Raw genomic sequence first — 11,208 nt, 5'->3', positions numbered from 1 at the left:
CATCAGAGCAACCCACCCTCACTCTCCACCTTTTTTCCAGAGAAGGTTCAGCCTCCGTGATGAGGGGTCTTTCTTCTATCCCCGAAGTCCTCTCACCAACCCATGGCCACGTTGCTGATGACCCTGGGAATAAACGCCTCCTGAGATGCTGCTGGCCACAGCTGCTCCAGGGGACCCCCCATCAGCCCTCTGGGACTGCCCAGATGGGCTGGAGGTGGGGGCTCCGCAGGCCTTGTTCCAGGGAGCAGTGGCCCAGGATAGTGGGTTTGTTTTTTTTTTTTTTTTCCATATGAGGAAAAAATTAGCTTTCCTTACCAGACAAGAATGACAATTTACAGAAAATTATGCTCTGAATTCATAATCTGGAGTGAGCGGAAATGGTATTCTATAGTAATCCATCCCAACTGACTCGCTATTGTATACGCACCTGCTAACATTTTTTAAGCCGGGACTTTATGGAAAGGACATTTTGATCGCTTCTGAAGTTTGCTGAGCAATTCCCCCCTCTCTCAGGCATACGGTCTTTGTGCTGGAAATTTCCCTCGTGGCTTCCTGCAAGCACCGGCAGACGGGCACGTGGGCTCGCAGGCGGGCACGCGTACATACAGCCGCAGCCCCCTCTCGTTGGCATGACTCTAATGGGGGGCTTTGCAGGTGCCGAGCTGTGGAAATGGAAGCTGGGAGAGTGAAATAACAGTTGGCACCTGTGCCGAGCTTGCCCGAGGAGCTGCAAACTGTGGTGCCCACCGGAATTAGAGCTGCTTTCCAGCACAAGCTGAAAGGAGAGCGGAGGACAGGGGAGGGCTGGAGGGCTTGGACTGGGCTGCCCCTGGGCCATCCAGGGTCAGGGGTGTGAGAGTGGGGCCTCAGGCTGTGGAGATGCTGGGAAAGAGGGGGCCAGGTGATCATCAAGCCCTCGCGCACCCAGCTTCTGTGGTCCCAGAAATATCACTCACTCCAGGCCCACTGGTCCTTGCCTCAGCCTCCAGCCCAGCACTAACCCAAGGCATAGTGGACTGGGAGCCCCATGGGCAGAATGAGGCTGCAACATGCCTCAGTGCCCTGCCTGGGGTTGGCACGTAACAGGTACTAGAAAAGTACCTCCAAACCTTAGTCAGGACCTGGTCAGAGGACCACTCCTCTGGAGAATGGGCCCTTCACACTGATGTTCAGGCCCTGCAGCTCCTGGATCTCCAAGTCCTGTTCTTTCAGGGGCTCACTGACACCAAAGCTCAGAGAACAGGTGGGTTGTGGGCGGGGACAGCAGGGAGGGGCCTTGTTTCCATTGGGATCATCAGGAGAGTGACAGTCACGCCAACCTATGACCCAGCTGTGAAGAGTTTGCTGAAGCTCTCTCTAGAAGAACTAGTATTTAGGAACCTCCTGAATTGACAGCAGGAGGGTAGCAGCAGACAAGCCACAGAAATGGGCTACAACAGCAGTGGGTGAGAAGTCTGAGATACACTCTCCTGTAGAGGAAACTTCTGGAGATGCTCTTCCTGACAAAGAAAGTACATTTAAGACAAAGTAAGATGCAAACAACACACAATGTGATTTCACTTATTTTGGTCCTTTTTACTTTTTTTTCCACTTTTTAAAAAAGTCTTACAAAATGATGCCATACACTGTGATCAGGAGAAAGATAAATACCATTACAGTATACTAACACATATATATGGACTTTAGAAAGATGATAACGATAACCCTATATGCAAAACAGAAAAAGAGACTCAGATGTATGGAACAGACTTGTGGACTCTGGGAGAAGGCGAGGGTGGGATGTTTCAAAAGAACAGCATTGAAACATGTATATTATCTAGGGTGAAACAGATAACCAGCCCAGGTTGGGTATATGAGACAAGTGCTCGGGCCTGGTGCACTGGGAAGACCCAGAGGAATCGGGTGGAGAGGGAGGTGGGAGGGGGGACTGGGATGGGGAATACATGTAAATCCATGGCTAATTCATTTCAATGTATAACAAAAACTACTGTAATGATGTAAAGTAATTAGCCTCCAACTAATAAAAAAAAAAATGATGCCATACACTGTGATCAGGTGTATGCATGCATACACACACCCACATATGCAAATATGTCAAATGTGCATAGAGCAGGGAAGGAAGTCACCAGCTATCGACCATATCTCCCTCTGGGGTGAAGGAGTTTCGGGAGTTGGTGAGAAAGGGGTGCTTGGACCTTATCTGTAGTGTCTAGATCATACTTACTACAGGGATGTTCATGCCTGTTTCTGTAATTAAAAGTTAATGATTATTTTAAAAGAATCATCTGAGACGGGACAGTCCCCCCAAGCCGAACCATTATGAAGCCCTTCTTATTTATTCCTTTGTTTCATTCATACATACATTAGTTCATTCATTCAATAGGTACCCTTCTCCTGTCATTTGCTTATTTAAGAAGCATTAACTGTTACTCCAGGTTCTAAACTGCATCACTGAATAAACACACAAGGTCCCTGCCCCCAAACTACACATTTGTGTGTGTGTGTGTGTATAAATGCACACTCATGCATGTGTGTCTTCTCCACAGCCCCATTGGGTACCTGGAGAGGGAGAGGAACAACAGACAGTTGTTTTCCTTCATCCTCTGAGTTGATGGAGGTGGAGGGGAACAGTAAAATGGCTTCCCCTGAGCAGATGAAAATAACACATTGGCCGGGAAATGGGCTGACAGGAGGCCACTGCCTCTTCCCGCAAAGCCTCTGTCATGGGCTTGTGGACTCTGCTCAACCTTCAGGCCCAAGTCAAATGCCCCCTTTTATTGAAAGTCCTGCCGAGTGTCCCCACTCCTGCCCCAACCACGTGGGCTCTGCCTCGCAGCAGGGCATCTCGCCAGTAGCTCCAGGTCAGAGTCACAGACTGGCAGCCAGCTGACAATTAGAAAGCTGAGAGGTATTTCGTGATGTCAGCCCGGTGGGTTGGGAGGCTCTGTACCTGTGCAGGTGCCAGGCCCGCTGACCTGCATCTAGCCTACTTCCCATCCTGTGGCACCAGAGCTGGTAGTCCTCCCTTCACAGTACATCTGGGTGTGCGTCTGTCTTGTTCCTGCACCTACCACCCGACCTGATGCATCGCATTAATCTCAGGCCAGGCCAGTCCATGCCAAGTGGATGGCTGAATGGTTAGACAGAGGGGTAGATGGCTGGAAGGGTAGGCAAGTGGATAAACAAAAAAATGAAACAGAAGGAGCAGACTGACACCTAGGTGTCAAACTACTCTGCATCAGGAATCTTGGGGATGAAGGAAGATGTTGGGGAAGGGTAGAGGGGCATCTCCTTCTCTTTCCCAATAAGAGGAAGATGTTGTCAATGAAATCAGCCCAATAGCTACTGCCACCTGCTGCATGGTGGGTGGGGAGGAGCAAGAGAAAAGGGAGGAGGCATAGAGAGCTAGGCAGGGAAGTGGGGACGGCGGTGGGGAGAAAGAGAAATCAGGCCCAAGGCTGTATAGACAGGAATGTGAGGCTGGGTGAGCCTGCATGCAGCCCAGGTCAGCTAGAGGGAGGGCAGCGCCCTGGAAATTTCAGCCCTTCCCCCTGCAGATGCCCTGCTCTGGTATTATAGGTGGTTTTGCTGAGAATCAGGTCTTGAGATGCCCAACCTAGAATGAGCCAGTTCTTGTCTCTCTAGAATAGCCTCTGCCACCTAAAGGCTTGGGCTCTGGAGTAGATAGGGGTCCCCAGATTGAGGGTCGGGGGTAGGGATCACCAACCTTGTTGGAACTTCCCCCTAGTTTGGTATCAGCTCCCTGAACCTGAGAATCATGACAATTTCCCCCAAAGGTATGTCTACAGCCCCACCTGGAGTGACCACTCAGAGTTCGTTCATTTAATGAATATTTATTGGGGCCCTTTGGTGTGAGAGGCTGTGCAAGTATTGGATAGGACAGGTACTGAAATCTACGCTCATGGAAGCTGACAAAATCATGGGTGTGGGGGTTTGGGAGAGAGATAATAAGAAAACAAACAGGGAAAAAAACAGCTGGGTTGAATGCTAGGAAGAAAAGAAAACCAGTACTATGATAAGGTGACTGAAGGGCGACAGGTCAGAGGGTGGGCAGGGAAGGCCATGTGGAGGAGGTGGCACCTAAGCTGAGAGCTGACAGAGCTGAGGGAAGAAGCTTGTGAGTCTGTTTTCCCAAGGCAGGCAAGGCTTACCCAGGTTCCTCACTCCCTCCAGTTCTCAGATCTGTCAACAGACACTGCCCAGGTGCCATCACTGGGCCTGGCACCAGGCTAGGCATTGGGGAGGTGGCCGAGAAGAAGCACCTTCAGGGCATGCAGGGGCCAGAGAGTATGCCACCAGCATCAGCCTAGTTCAGAGGCGTGAATCGCTTTGGGCACCCAACAGAGGGCGCCCTTAACTGCTCAGTAAAGTCCTGGAGGCCTTCCTGGAGATGATGGCTAAGCTAGGTATTGAAGAAGAATTTGCCAGTCAGACAAGCTGGAAAAGGGCATCCCAAGCAGTGGCCTGGGGGAACTTGAGGTTTGAAGAGCCTATTGCGCAAGTCTCAGAGGGAGGAAAGAGCAAGGAGAGATGGGGCTGGAGGGGCACAGGATCAGATTACCAAGAGTTTGGACATACTTTTTAAAGAAGAGTGGGTTTCATCCAGGGGACAATGAGGAGCCAGCAAGGGTTTTAAGCAGGATGCGATCTTTTTATGTCTTAGAAAAACCTAAATTTTCTAAAACTTATGTTTTAGAAAAACCAGGCTGTCCCTTCAGGGAGAAGGGACAATGGTAGTCCAGGGAAGGGATGGGAAAAGGATACGTTCTTGGTGAGAATAAGACACAAGTGTGAGAAATAGCCTGGAGGAAAGTAAATAAGACGTGCACACCCCTGAATGGGTCACTGAGAAGGAAGAAGGAATCAGGAAAGATTACCTGCAGGGTGCTCCTGTTGTTTCGCCTGCCAGGAGCTAGGATTTCCCCTGGGAAGCACCTCTCCTCTCACTCTTGGTCCATGACAACACCCTCAGGCCCAAGATGAGCACATAATGTGAGCCAGACCAGTGGACATCAAGTCAGGGGCGTCTGCTGGCTAAGCTGGCCATTCCTGCCACCACTCAAGGAGGGCCTGCCAGACATCAGGATCAAGAAGTGGACATAGCCCTGATGAAAGGGGCCCTGAACCCAGCTATACCTGAAGTACCATACTTTAAGTAACATGAATTGGAAAATCCTTTTCCTAAGGCCAATTTGCACTAAGATTCTGCTACTGGCAACCAAAGCAACTCTGACCAAATCAATACAGAAGGCAGAGGTAAGTGGGACCAGGTTCCTGTCCTTAAGGAGAGCGTTGTAGCTGATGGGGCCTGAAGTTACAGGCCACCTAGAGCACAGAGTGCCAGGCATCAAAATGAAGTGCAAACGTACTGCTTCACAGGACATTCAGGGAGAGCAAAGACAGGATAGCTCCCTGGAGGAGGTGGCATTTGACCAGGCCTTGAATCATGTTGACAGCTGAAGATGGACAGATGCACACATCAGGAAAGCAAGCAGTGAGGGAAAAGAAGAAGAGGTGAGACTCTCAGATGCATCTGGCTCCCAAGTGGCAGAGCTGGTGCAGGGGTGCACTGGGAGACTGGGCCCTAGGAGGGGCTGACCCTGCCAGGGCAAACATAGGCCTGTTGTAGCCTCACCTGTTCAGGGAAGCAAATCGCCAAATACTGCATACCACGAGGAAGAGCCACCTCAGGTAGGCAGCCTAGTCTGACGCAGCACCATCTTGAGGACGGGGGCCAGACTGCAATCTGGACAAGACAGAGGCTGTGATCCACATGTGGACCCAGCTTCCTTGCCAGCTGAGCCCTCGGCCTTCAAGACCAGGCTCGTGGGCTGTTTCATCCTGGCCTGGCCACTTCCAGAGATGCCACGCCCCCGCAGCACGAGCAACCTCCTTGGTTAGCAGCACTGGGAATATCAGTAGGCATTCTGTGGAAGGAGCTCGAGGACGCTGTTTGGAAGGTGGGCTCATTTCTATGGGTCATCTGCCCTCAGCAAACTCCTCTTTCCTGCCACCTTCCCAGTGCCACCCATTATGGCTTGCAGAGTGACAGCCTCAGCAACCAGTGGGCAGGCCCAGAGCCCTAGCCCGGTCTCCTGCACTGGATCCCTTGGGCAACCTTCACCTCTCTGAGGCCTCAGTTTCCCCAACTTAAGAACTTCTGCCCCGGCTGCTTCCTGGGGATCTTTTGGGACATGGAATGAAATTGTAGTAGGGAAGTGCAGGATCTGGCAAAGTACAAAAGTAAGACAGCAATGCCACCCAGCACAGTGCACCATTTGCATCCTCCATGGTCTATGGGAAGGCGAGGCTGCAGGAGGAGATGGTCAGATGGGCCTAGAGAAAATCCTCCATTGTGGAACACTGAACATAGCTACATCCAAAAATCAGATAATAACAGGTGTTGGTCAGGATACAGAGAAATCATAACCCTCATTTACTGCTGATGGGAGTATAAAATAGAGCAACTGCTTTGGGAAAAGTCTGGTAGGTCCTTCTAGGATTAAGCATAGAGTTACCATGTGTGCATGTCCTCAGTCGTGTCTGACTCCTTGAGACCCCATGAGCTGTAGCCTGCCAGGTTCCTCTGTCCATAGGATTTTCTAGGCAAGAATGTTGGAGTGGGTTGCCATTTCCTACTCCAGGAGAGTAGGGGATCTTCCTGACCCAGAAATCAAACTTACCACCTGGGAAGCCCATAGAGAGTTACCATCAGTCAGTCAGTTTAGTCACTCAGTCATGTCCGACTCCTGGTGACCCCATGAACTGCAGCACGCCAGGCCTCCCTGTCCATCACCAACTCCTGGAGTTTATCTAAACTCATGTCCATTGAGTCAGTGATGCCATCTAACCATCTCATCCTCTGCCACCCCCTTCTCCTCCTGTCCTCTATCTTTCCCAGCATCAGGGTCTTTTCAAATGAGTCAGCTCTCTGCATCAGGTGGCCAAAAATATTGGAGTTTCAGCTTCAACATCAGTCTTCCAATGAACACCCAGGGCTGATTTCCTTTAGGATGGACTGGTTGGATCTCCTTGTAGTCCAAGGGACTCTCAAGAGTCTTCTCCAACACCACAGTTAAAAAGCATCAATTGTTCGGTGCTCAGCTTTCTTGATATTCCAACTCTCACATCCATACACGACTACTGGAAAAACCATAGCCTTGACTAGACAGACCCTTTGTTGACAAAGTAATGTCTCTGCTTTTTAATATGCTGTCTAGGTTGGTCATAACTCTCCTTCCAAGGAGTAAGCATCTTTTAATTTCATGGCTGCAGTCACCATCTGCAGTGATTTTGAAGCCCCCCAAAATAAAGTCAGCCACTGTTTCCACTGTTTCCCCATCTATTTGCCGTGAAGTGATGGGACCAGATGCCATGATCTTAGTTTTCTGCAAGTAGAGCTTTAAGCCAATGTTTTCGCTCTCCTCTTTCACTTTCATCAAGAGGCTCTTTAGTTCTTCTTCACTTTCTGCCATAAGGGTGGTGTCATCTGCATATCTGAGGTTATAGATATTTCTCCCAGCAATCTGGATTCTAGCTTGTGCTTCCTCCAGGCCAGCATTTCTCATGATGTACTCTGCATATAAGTTAAATAAGCAGGGTGACAATATACAGCCTTGATGTACTCCTTTTCCTATTTGGAACTAGTCTGTTGTTCCATGTCCAGTTCTAACTGTTGCTTCCTGACCTGCATACAGGTTTCTCAAGAAGCAGGTCAGGTGGTCTGGTATTCCCATCTCTTTCAGAATTTTCCACAGTTTATTGTGATCCACACAGTCAAAAGCTTTGGCATATGGCCCAGCAATTCTACTCCTGGGTACATACGGAAGAGAAATGAATATGTATGTTCCTACAAAATCATGTACCCAGAAACTTATAGTAGTAGTATTATTATTAGCCAAGAGGTAGAAACAACCCAAAACAAAATGTGGTATTTTCACACAATGGAATATTATTCACTCATAAAAAGGAACACAGATGAACTTTGAAAACATTATGCTAAGTGAAAGAAGGCAGACACAAATACCATATACTATTAAATATAATGATTCCAGTCTATTAAAAGCCAGATTTGGAAAAATCTAGAGACAGGAAGTAAATCAGTGGTTGCTTAGGGCTGAGGAGAGGGGCTTAGAAGGGTAATAAGTAATGAGTTTCTTTCTGAGGTAATAAAATTTTTATAAAATTGACTGTGGGGATGGTTGTGCATATCTGTGAATAAACTAAAGCCATTTAATTGTCCACTTTAAATGGGTGAACTATGTGCCATGTGAATTATATCACAGTAAAGCTCTTTTAAAAAAGAAAAAGCAAAAGAATTGCAACTATCAGACAAATTCAGAGTGGACAATGTCCTATAAGACAGCTGGCCCAGGCTTGTCAAAGAGCTGACGTCATGGGAAGAAAGGGGGTGGGCATGGGGTCGGGGCTGCTCTGCACTGAACAAGAACAAAGAGCAGATCCCACAACCAAAAGCAATGTAGAGACTTTGACTGGATCTTGACTGAAAGCAAAACCTGGGGACAACTGGGGCTTTTTGACATGGATTAGGTATCAAGTGGTATTATGAGATAATTGTTAGTGTTCTTATATTTGAAAGTGCTATGGGTTTTATCGAGGAGAATGTCCTTATTCTTATAAGGTACAAATATTTAGGGGTGATGTGTCATGATGTCTACAATTTTACAGCGGAAAAGGGGTGTGTGTGTGTGTGTAGAAAGAATGAGAACAAGCAAATATAGCAAAATATTAACAACTTGGAATTCTAAGTGGGAGTTAGGTGTTCATTACACTATTCCATCAAAGTTTTAATATATTTGATATGAAAAGTCAGAAGGAAAAAGGTCATTTTTGCCTTTGTGTTACTCCCCCAGACTTTGAATCCTGGGTTCTCCACCCCAGTGAAGGGTGTCATTAGAGGCCAGCTCTGCAAGCCAGAAACTCTGGATCTCTGGACTCCTGCTCCCCACCACAAATCAACCCAAGCCGAGTTGATCTTACTCCAAACAGCACTGAATCCACCCTCTTCCTGCCTGGCCCTGCCATACGCAGGAAGCCACCTCGGTAGCCACCATCTCTCTGATGATCACTGTAGTCTCCAGCATCTATCTCCCCCAGAAGCTTGTTCTCCACAGGGCAGCCCAAGGAGTCTTTCTAGGACACATCTTTGATTTTCTCCTATGGCACTCAGTATGAAGAAGAGAGAACTCACCATGGCCTGAACCCCAGCTTGGGCACCCAGGGCCCCTGCCACCTTCCAGCTCCGGGTCTCGCCTGTGCCAGGGCCTTTTCCATGCCCTTCCTTTCACTAGGAGTGCCTCCTTTTTCTGTCAATTCCTTCCAATCCTGTACCTCTCAGTTGAAGCATCAGCTAATCTCAACTCCTTAGAGGAGCCATCCTGGACCTCCACTCTCCTCCTGCCTCCACCGTCCAGATGGTGATGGTGGTTTAGTTGCTAAGTCAAGTCCAACTCTTGCGATCCCATGGACTGCAGCCAACCAGGCTCTTCTGTCCATGGGATTCTCCAGGCAAGAATATTGGAGGGGGTTGCCATTTCCTTCTCCAGGGGATCTTCCCAACCTAGGAATAGAACCTGGCTCTCCTGCAATGCAGGAACTATAAGACTGGGTTCCGGACAACTCCATTCCTGCTTTCAGTACAGGTACCTGTGCTGGGAAAGACTGAAGACAAAGGGAGAAGAGGGTGGCAGAGGATGAGATGGTTGCCTGGCATCACCAATTCAATGGACATGAATTTGGGAGAACTCCAGGAAATGGTGAGGGACAGGGAGGCCTGGCATGCTACAGTCCATAGGACACAAAGAGTCAGACACGACTTAGCAACTGAACAACAACCTGTGCTCTGCTCTCTCCTAGCCAGCGACCTTGAGGGCTGCTGTGACCTGATCTGAGGAGAGGCTAACACTAACACCAGCATCAGGTTGTCGACAGTGTTGGTGTCATATCTTGTACTTGCTGAGACGACGCAGCTAACGCACTAAAGCAGCAATGTTTGCTGTTATCAGTATTCATGATGTGGTCCTTGGTGTGGTCATGTGATGGATGTCTCCCTGCCTCACGAGCCTGTGGACCCCATGAGGGCAGGACAGCCCTGAGCACACTGGGAACACGCACAGTGCATGGTTCTAAAGAACTGAATTATTAATAGATTGACCAGGGCTGTCTAATAGGGCCTGGCTCAAAGCCTCCATTGAAGGGGCATTTGTCTTTGCTCCTCTAAGCTGCTGGCACGTATTATAAATGGGGCTCCCACTGAGTCTGCTGCTCATGGCCTTGGACCTTTGGCTAGTCCTGCTTAAGGAAAAGGAAGATGACCCTTGAGCACAAGCCCAACTGCTGGTTTACAAATCAGTCACGTCTGAGTTAGTGAAGTGTGATGAACACACAGCATGCTGCCCAAGACCCCTTTGAAGAAGGTCCTGTTGTCCTGGCTATTAGCAGTGCTGCGGGCCCTCCGCCTCCAGCTGCCAGTCCAGTCACGGATGGAGCAGAGATAGCAAGGTCCAGCCGCTGTGGCCCAGCACCGCGTGGCTCCAAAGCTCAGAGACCCCTGCCCACTTCTGCTTGCCCTCCTTCCCTCACCAGGTGATGGTCCCTCGGGCGCTCCCTGACACACCTCTGGACGTGTGCTTCCACAGAACCCAAACTGCAGCACGTGGTTTGCCTCTGTTATGTGGTGCATGCTCAGTCACTTCAGTTGTGTCTGATTCTTCATGATCCTGTGGACTGTGGCCTGCGAGGCTCCTCTGTCCAGGAGATTCTCCAGGCAAGAATACTTGCCATTCCCTTCTCCAGGGGATCTTTGCAACCCAGGGATTGAACCTGGGTGTCCTGCATTGTAGGCGGATTCTTTCACTGCTGAGTCACCAGGGAAGCCTTTGCCTCTTCTAGGGTGAGGCGAAGGGGCACTCACAAGACTAAGACGCAAAGGCCTGCGGCTATGGCTGAACAGGGACATGAGCCCTTGCTGGTGTCAAAGGGCCGGGCTCTCTCCACCAGCTGGCGTGCAGTACCGCCAGGTGGCCCTGGGAAGGGCCGTCTGACACCCGGGGCTAGCTGGGGTCATCCGGAGGCGGCCCTGTCACTGAGCGGTCTCACGCAGTCACCCCTCCTCCCCAGATCTCCACCTGCCAGAAGAATGACAGTGGCCTGTCACTACGCTTATGA

Source organism: Odocoileus virginianus, chromosome 20 (assembly GCF_023699985.2).
Source record: "Odocoileus virginianus isolate 20LAN1187 ecotype Illinois chromosome 20, Ovbor_1.2, whole genome shotgun sequence".
Taxonomy (NCBI): Eukaryota; Metazoa; Chordata; class Mammalia; order Artiodactyla; family Cervidae; genus Odocoileus; species Odocoileus virginianus.
This window is presented reverse-complemented; position numbering follows the sequence as displayed.